The sequence below is a fragment of the Pipra filicauda genome, unplaced genomic scaffold (genome assembly GCF_003945595.2).
Source record: "Pipra filicauda isolate LSUMZ 115617 unplaced genomic scaffold, ASM394559v2 scaffold35_size7292922_pilon, whole genome shotgun sequence".
NCBI lineage: Eukaryota > Metazoa > Chordata > Aves > Passeriformes > Pipridae > Pipra > Pipra filicauda.
In genome coordinates, this window is record NW_024104487.1 from 3,333,858 (window position 1) to 3,342,290 (window position 8,433).

The 8,433-nt window shown below is 42.2% G+C and overlaps 1 non-coding gene across 1 annotated transcript; it reads left to right on the forward strand.

Moving 5' to 3' along the window:
* The first annotated feature begins 730 nt into the window (after positions 1-730).
* Positions 731-812, forward strand: TRNAL-AAG. The gene has a single exon. It is a non-coding gene; the product is annotated as a tRNA-Leu (tRNA).
* The last annotated feature ends 7,621 nt before the right edge of the window (positions 813-8,433 follow it).

An 8,433-nucleotide genomic window follows, 5' to 3' on the forward strand; every position in this document is an offset into this window, starting at 1 on the left:
TCTGGCCCCGTCACAATGGAATGCTTTTCCCATTGGTCTCCTGTCAAGCTCATGTCAGCCTCCACCACTGACAACTCTTGAGACCCTCCTGTCACTCCAGAAATTGACACAGTCTCGGTACTCTTATGCTCCGAAGGCATTAAAGTACACTGGGCTCCAGTATCTATCAAGGCCCGGTATCTCTGAGGATCCGATGTGCCAGGCCATCGAACCCACACAGCCCAGTAAACTCGATTATCTTCTTGGTCCCCTTCCTTCTCCTGGCAGAAGGTAGGGCCCCTCTATTGGTCTTGGTCAGAGCATTCATCGTCGGACTTTGACTTCTTAGAGGCCTTTTTGCCATCGTCAAAGTGGACCTCCATCTTTTTGTGCCTTGGTGATCGCAGTTTCTTCTCCAAGAAGTCCGCATCTACTACGTAGACAACTTTCTTGTCCGTGTCCCTTTGCTTCAGCTCTCTCACTCTAGCGTCAAGCTTGGAAGTGGGTTCACCGTCCCACTTCTGACACCAAAATTGTTGTGCAAGTTTGGAGTTGGCTTCCTGCCAAGTCTCCGAAACTCGACAACAGGGTCTCCTTCCCAGAGAGGGAAGGAAAAAAACCCGAAAAACCAGGCAGCCAAAGTTCTAGCAAAAATATATATATATTATGTATAAAACAGAGATATACGATGAGAATTATATGTATATAAATCTATGACCCCAAATAGCTTCCCGAAGTCGAAGGGAAGAGGGGTAGCGTGGCCGAGCGGTCTAAGGCGCTGGATTAAGGCTCCAGTCTCTTTGGGGGCGTGGGTTCGAATCCCACTGCTGCCAGCGGCGTCTTTTCCTGCTTTTTAGTGTTGTAGTGGTTTGAACCTTGTTTTCCCCAGAGACTAAGAGAAGTGGTAGACCCCAAGGGGTGGAAACCCCTGGAAGTTTTGAAGTTCTGCCCAATGGGCGCTCCTGCAGAAATGTAAACATATCACAACCAGACCGGAAAAGAAGAGTTGTAGTTTGGTTGTTGTAGGAGAGGTGGCCATGTTGTAGAGCCACGAGGAAGGTGCTCTGAGCCCCTTGGGGCCTCTGGCCCCCTTCCCAGCCCCTGGCTGGGGGCTGCAGGGACCTGGAACAGCATAAAGCTGGGCTAGGTGCCTGTAGTATGCCGGGAGATGTTTTCTCCATGGGCACAGAGCAGCAGCCGACGCTGACCAGAGAAACAGTGGCAGAGAGCCAGAGATAAGAACCTGAACTGAAGAAGCAGCAGAAGCAACATGCAGCACTGCAGAGGAGACTCCTGGAAGGAGAGTCGAGGAAAGGAGAGCCAGCAGCTGAGAGCTACAGAGTTCTTGGGGGTAAGACTGATACCAGATCCCCAAAACTCCTTTGAGACCTCCTGGAAGGAGGAAGATGATGGACTCTTACTTGAAAGAGCCTTGAAGTGCGACATGCACTGTAGAAAGGAGCTAGAGAGCTCCGAGAGGAATGCAGGGGGAGTTGACCTTGGCTTTCCCCCCCCGCACTTGCCACGGTCGCAGCTGAGACGGGGCAGCCTGAGAGACAAGGCTTGAATCTGCAAGAGATACCAGACCGTCACGAAGACTCCCCTGTGTCTTCGTGATATGACGTGGTGAAACGACCTTGTCTGGGGTTACGAAGTCCACGGAAGACCCCTCGGTTGTGAGGCGATGGGGCCAAGAGAGAGGCTTGGATACCTCCCTTGTGGATGCTGGCAGAAATCCAGCTATCAGCTGCTGCATGCATGAGAAGAAGAAACCTGCTGCCTCAGAAGATGCTGCTGTTCAGAGACTGGAAGGGATCTGTCCTTCTTTCCCTCCTGGACTTTTATTTGGAGGGGAGAAGAGATTTGATCCATTGTAAATACATATGTCATGGTAGAGATAGTTTGTGATCATGTGTATAATGTGATATGGTATTTATTTGTACAGTCATTGTAATATATTCCCTTTCCCCACTTTGAGTCTGGTGTGTTTTGTCTGGAAAAACCCATCTCACATTAGGTTGAGATGTGGGAGGGGGAATGGAGCTAGGGAATTGGATGTTGGGGCTATCTCAAACCATGACACTGCCGTACCTAACCAAGCACATTTCCTGGCTTGCAGGTAGTGAGAAGTGAGAGCAAACTTCTCAGAGATGAGCCAGAGGATATGGTACATAAGGGAAAATGAAATCAGTCTTTTCCTGTGGGCAGAGCCTCAACAGAGGCTGACGGAGAAGATATCCCCACAGAAGGAGGCGCTGCTCGATCACTTTCCACAGGTCATGGTGGCACCTGCAGCCACGTGGGGTTTTTAGCTGCAAACCAGGGCTCAGACCCAAATCTCCTGAGGTATCTGGAAATTACATCTTTGACTCATTTTGTCTGATTTTTGTTTGGACCTTAGTTAGTAGTTCCTTTTGGATTATTTGTATAATTTTGAAGCAGTGCTTTTATGTCTGTCTAACCTCATTGGTGGCCAGAAACAGACTCACTTGGATGTGGAAAGGTTATTAGCAGATATGGTGTGTTGCTGTGAGAAATTTTTCTTCTTTTCATCAGCTATTGTCAGAGGATACAACAAGTTCCCTGGCAAAATCAATTTCTCATGTAGAATTTAGATTATGTATGCTGAAAAATTACTTGACCTTTGACATGAGGCGGAGGAGAAATCTTAAAAAGAGAAAAATCTCACGTGCTTTGTCCGGGTCAGACACAGCCCATATAGTGAAGTTAACTATTCGTTTTTCAGTGGGTACAAAAACACCCAAAGCAAACAGTTAAGCAACTATGCAAAGTGATCAAAACCATAAAATTGACACTTTTTAAGGATCACTGGAATTCTGTTTGGGAGCCTTGTTTAAAATAGGGCATTTTAATCCCTAGGTCTCAAAGTGCTTTCTAAAATGCCAGTTTACTTGATTGGTAAATTGAGGGACTTAAACATATTGTGTCTTCCCCAAAAACTCCCAAATAAAGCTACTTTTAAAATCCTCCCCCATTCAAAGGAGCTGTTTTTACATACTGCTTTGAGTTCTTGTCAGAGACACTTAGACTCAGAGCAGGGCAATGGCATTTTGCTTTACTTACCTTGCTATGTTGTTGTAGAAACTGGTATAAGACAAGGAATCCCTGAACCAATCGTTATGTTGAGTGTGTATCTTCCTTCAGATATGTTTGTGAAGGGGTGTTGTGGAAACATTTCTTCCTCTGCGTTTTTAAACTTCTTATAGGCTTTGACTTAATGTTAAAATCATGGGCTTCTAAAATGGATGGACAATAGATCTCTACTATAAATTCAGTCTCTGTTTCATGTACTAATCTGTCAGTACAGCAAGAAACCTAACAGTTTTCCTGCTACCTTTACTACTTAGCATCCCTGGGCTAGTAGGTAGATAGACAGCATGAATATGAGAACGAGCGTCTCATTTCTGTATTATCACTGCCCAGGCTCCCAGGATCAAACAAATCATTGTGTCTCAGCTGAGATTTTCATTCAGTAATTTTCACTCAGTAATTCCACCACTGAGAAAGACAGACATACACAGAGAATGTGCTCACTTGTAAGGAGTGGAGTTTAGACCTTGAAGTTATTTGTTTGCCGGGAATTTGCAGTGCACAAGTGGGTTACGATGTGGAAGAGGTGTCACAGTCTGATGAGACTGGAATGTTTACTAAAGAGGATGAGTTATGAGATAGACCAAACTTCCCTCTCTCAGCAATTGTAAATTCAAAATTAAGGGGCTTTAATCGAGGAAGTGTGGAAAAAAAACAGAAGAAATAACAACCCTTTATTAAAAGATATATGTATGTTGGCAAAAACAGTAACAGAACACAAAAAAACTAGACAGTAATCCTAGAAAAAAAAAACAAAACACCAAAAAAAGCCTGAACGAATACTTCTCTGTCTCTAGCGCAGTTCTAATCACGGCCGGCAGGGGGCGCTGTTGGATCGCCGGAGGAGCAGAGCTGCCGTGCTCGGTGTTGGCCTGCAGGGGGCGCTGTCGGGCTCTGGCGGTCACCGCGCGGGAAGGGGGTCTGGGGGTGGTCTCGGGTCGCGGGAGAAGCCGAAAGGAAAACGGAGACCCTTCCCCTAATGGGAGAAAGGCAGAAGGGAAAGCAGTTCACCCCTACGGGACTCACTGTTCCCAGATGATGGTGTTCCAAGGCTCTCCCCTTCTCTCCCAGCAAGCACAGACCTCTCTGATGAAACAAAACAAACAGTAGGTCCCGGCCGGAGTCACGAGGCAGTGGCGGCGCAAGGCCAGTGGTCAGGCCTCCCCAGGACGAAAGAACCAGAAAGACTGGCTCCCAGGCTTTTCCTCCAGAAATGCCCGGACACAGTCCCTGTCTCCGTCTCGTCGAGAGAACTCCGCGGTCTGACCTGTGGTCTGACCTGTCCTCTGTCCGGGCAGCCAGCTCCCCAAATCTCCAAAACCTTCCTCCCCTCACTCCAGCATTCAATGGGCCATTAGCATGGAATGCAGCCTGGCCAGCCATTTCTTTTGTAAGGCTAATTGATTCCCTTTCCCCTTCCCTATTTGAACTCTGTTTCTCTTACAGGGAAGCAGGGAAAGAAAAATTTCTCTCTCAGATTTATAACCTATAACAAGAGGCCATTCAGTTGGCAGCATCTGTAAGACATATTTTGTCATGGTTATAGAACATGATGCCATCTGAGCATTACAGCCTGGAAGGCCAAATCATATGTCACTCTTTTTGGATGCAGTGGTGAGGTGTTGGTAGTACCTATTTCTTGCACCTCTGAAAATCAGATCCAAAATCTTTACGTCTGCAGCAGTAGGAACAGTCTGTAGGCTGTGCTTTGTTCTTTCCACATTATGTGCTGGAATGCCAATCATATAGATAAAGTTTCTACTCTTAACTCATGACATAACTGGTAAATAACCACAAATGGAAGTGTAAGTCTTCCACAGTGTATAATGAAGTAAGTTCCTCCTAAATCAGGCCTTGACAACATGGTGCTTACTTGGCAGTACAAACAGCCTTCTCCTCCAGTCAGAACCCCAGAATAATAGAATATTCCAAGCTGGAAGGGACCCACAAGTATCATCAAAGTCCAACTCCTGGCCCTGCACAGGACACCCCAAGAATCACACCATGTGTCTGAGAGAGTTGTCCAAACACTTCTTGAACTCTGTCAGGCTTTCCAAGAAAGGAGATCATGAGGCTGTATACTACCTTTCTGTCCCTAGCCTTTTCCTTACTCATTATAACTCCCCATTATAACTCTTTCCACCCTTGAATCATGTTACTTCCCAATCGGTATTTAATTAAATGACAGCAACAAACATTGCATGTGCTGATGGGTCATCATTCTATTCTGAACTTTCTGGTATTAATTTATTTTTAATCCCCACTAAAAAAAGATTAAAAAAAAACCAACTCATGTCTGTGTATAATTCACAACATAAACTCAAGTGAAAAATCAGACTTTCTTCCCAGAAGATGCACTTTGAAAATGTCCTAAGTGGCTAGTGTGAGTCCAAACAATTATACAAATTTTACAGCTCATTTGACTGATTGAATCTAGCAGATCTTAAACAAATGTTACTGAACAATACCAAGAAAAACTTGAACCATATATTACTTACAGTATTTTTATCAATTAAGCATTTATTCCACCCTTGATCCCCTTGTGCCAGTCCAGATGGTCTGCCTAATGAGAAGCTGTCCAGAAGCATATCCACTATGTCCTGGAGTTCAGATATTCAGCAAAAGTCATTGCACAGCAGTGCCTGGTTTGGTCCACATAGCCATCTAGCAAATCTAGCACATGGAGTAAGACTTCAACTTATCAGTTTTTATTTTCCTTAACCTACAAAGAATGCATAACAGGTAGTGGATCTAAGCAAGCTGTGTAAATAAGCAGAATGGTGCTCTTGCTAATAAGGTGACATATTCAGAGGAGAAGCATTGCATACCCCCTTGCATGATTGGAGAATGAGCTTACTTCGACTTCCATGAATTACATTTTGTTTTCTCTCCCATGCTGGTGAGTCACATTCCAAGCTGCTGTTAAGGCAAATTAAAGAGTCAGTTGCTTGCTCCACTCATGGCAGGACTAGAGTGAGGACAGAGACCATGGCTTGGGTCCATGTTCAGATTCTGCTTCTTCCCCACATTGGCCTAGCATTCAATACCCTTGCATGAGTATTTCTGTGGAATTACTTGTTGAAAACAAGAGTGATGGGACTGGTCTGTCAGTAACACTGGAAAAGAAAAAATTAGTCAGTGATTCTAAGATATATAATTTGAGTGAGCATATTGTTGTAGTTTTGAAATGGACATTGGTCTTGATTTTCTCTGCTATGCACAAATTTATCTGAATAAACTTCCCGCAGTATTTGAACATTTTGGAGGATGTTCTTTTTACAACAGTTGCTTTTTCTGTTAGGTTAATGATTGGTGATTATCCTGTCTCCCTTCCTCAGTCCCTTCCTTCCTTCCTTCCTTGTTTCTCCTGATTAGATGAATAGTAACAGGCAATTTTGTAAGTCGGACCTGACTTATACAACATCACAGAGCAGTGATGTTGACATAGCATTAAATCAATTATCAGTTATCAGAAATATGTTTTCAGGGAATTTTTCTTGTTTGGGTTTTGTAAATCAATTTGCATGCAGGTTTCTGTGAAAATGTTCCTTAGAACAATTTCACAGTAATTAGAGACTTACAACTGTAGTGGTGACTAAGTAAAATTTCCAGAAAACAACCTGAATTGTGGTATCCATGAGATCATATTTCTCAATAAAGGTCCACTACTAGGGAACTAACTTTCCTATAAAAATGTAAAATACAATTTCTCTGCCTTTTCTAACAATAATAGAAAGGCTTGCATTGGAGAGCTGAAAGACAAGACGGATCAAGTCAGTCAAAATACCTACAAATTTTTCAATTTTTTCTCTTCTACATTTTTTTAAAGTCTAAGTAATTTACATTTTGAAACAAAGGTCATTGCAAACAAAGTATTCACATGTAGGAAATGCCTCATTTAGAAGTACTGGGTTTTAAAACTGGTTTTGCTTTTATTAGCAAAACAATACATTAATTGTATTGTAATTCTTGGAGTGGTTTAGATAAGTCAATTTACTTTTAGAAATTTTTTGCAAGATGCTTTTTTCAATAGCTCAGGTTAACAATCATCTTATAGTAAATGTATGCCATTCTTCAAATGATAACTGCATTATAAGAGGAACTGGAATATCCTGTTCAGTGGCAGAATGAGAATTTGAACTTCAAAATACAGCACCATGGGGAATGGCTGAATTAATTTTGAGTATCCATATTTCTATCTGAAAGACATTTTACATGAAACAACTGTAGAAATATGTTTTCATCTAAAACTCAGGTGTACTATACTAGTGATGCATTATGAGCTGAATGGTTAAACTGAAAGAGCTTGCTTAGTTAACTTGCTCAGTTAATGGCGCTGGTTCAGTTCTGCTGCAACATTTGCAAGCTGATACAAAATATTTTTCCTTAGCAGAAAGTAAGCTTCAGGTCCACAGCAAGTTCTGTTATATTGGCATCAAATCAGAGCTGGGCTGGGCTTCCATAATCTAGCTTTAAGAAGATCCATCAGTAACTTCTGCCATTTTGCAGAGGGGACACCTCAGGTCGCCAGATCAACTGAATCAGAATTGTGTGGCTATAAAGGGTTTTTGTTGCTAGGGGACAGACTTCTTTCCTTCCAGTCAACACAGGCAACAACCCATTTCCCAGTTCAGTGCATGAAAAAATTGGACCTAACAGAACAAAGAAAGACACCAGTACAGTGCTGGTAAAAAAAAAAAAAAAGATAAGCAAACATAAAAATTGTAGCTCTTAAAGTAATTAACATTGTCTTGTTATCACAAGACAAATGAGTTATGGTAAACATTTTAAGGCTCAAGAATTAAAAGGGGTGAAAATATTCCTGAACCAGACAGCATATGTCAAACCAAGTTTCTAAAACTGGCAGTCAGAAAGGTAATTTTTTACTTGGAAATGGAACAAATTTAATATGTATCTTATCACTACATTAAGTTATTTTTATTTTAATAACCTCTCAAAAACTAACTCACAACACACTATGGTAATATGAAGAATAAATTTAGCTGTTGTTTTCCAACAAGACATTCCAGACTTTCAATATCATCCCACATTGATAATTAGTCATTTGTTAGAGAAACACAGCAGTAATCACTTAATGCACTGCAATACTGGCCATTTACAGAGACCTTCACTTTTCAGTGAAATCTGCTGAGAGTAGAACTGCTTGTGGGACTTGAGTTGATATAAAAGACAAATTGAAGCACTTTTACATGGATCAACATAATGCTACTCTGGGTACTGGGAAATTGAAGAATTTATTTTAAAAAGTAAGAATTTTTTTCTTCTTCAGCTTTTGTACTAAAATGTTCAGGCTCTCTACACTAACTTTTTCATGCTTTGTAC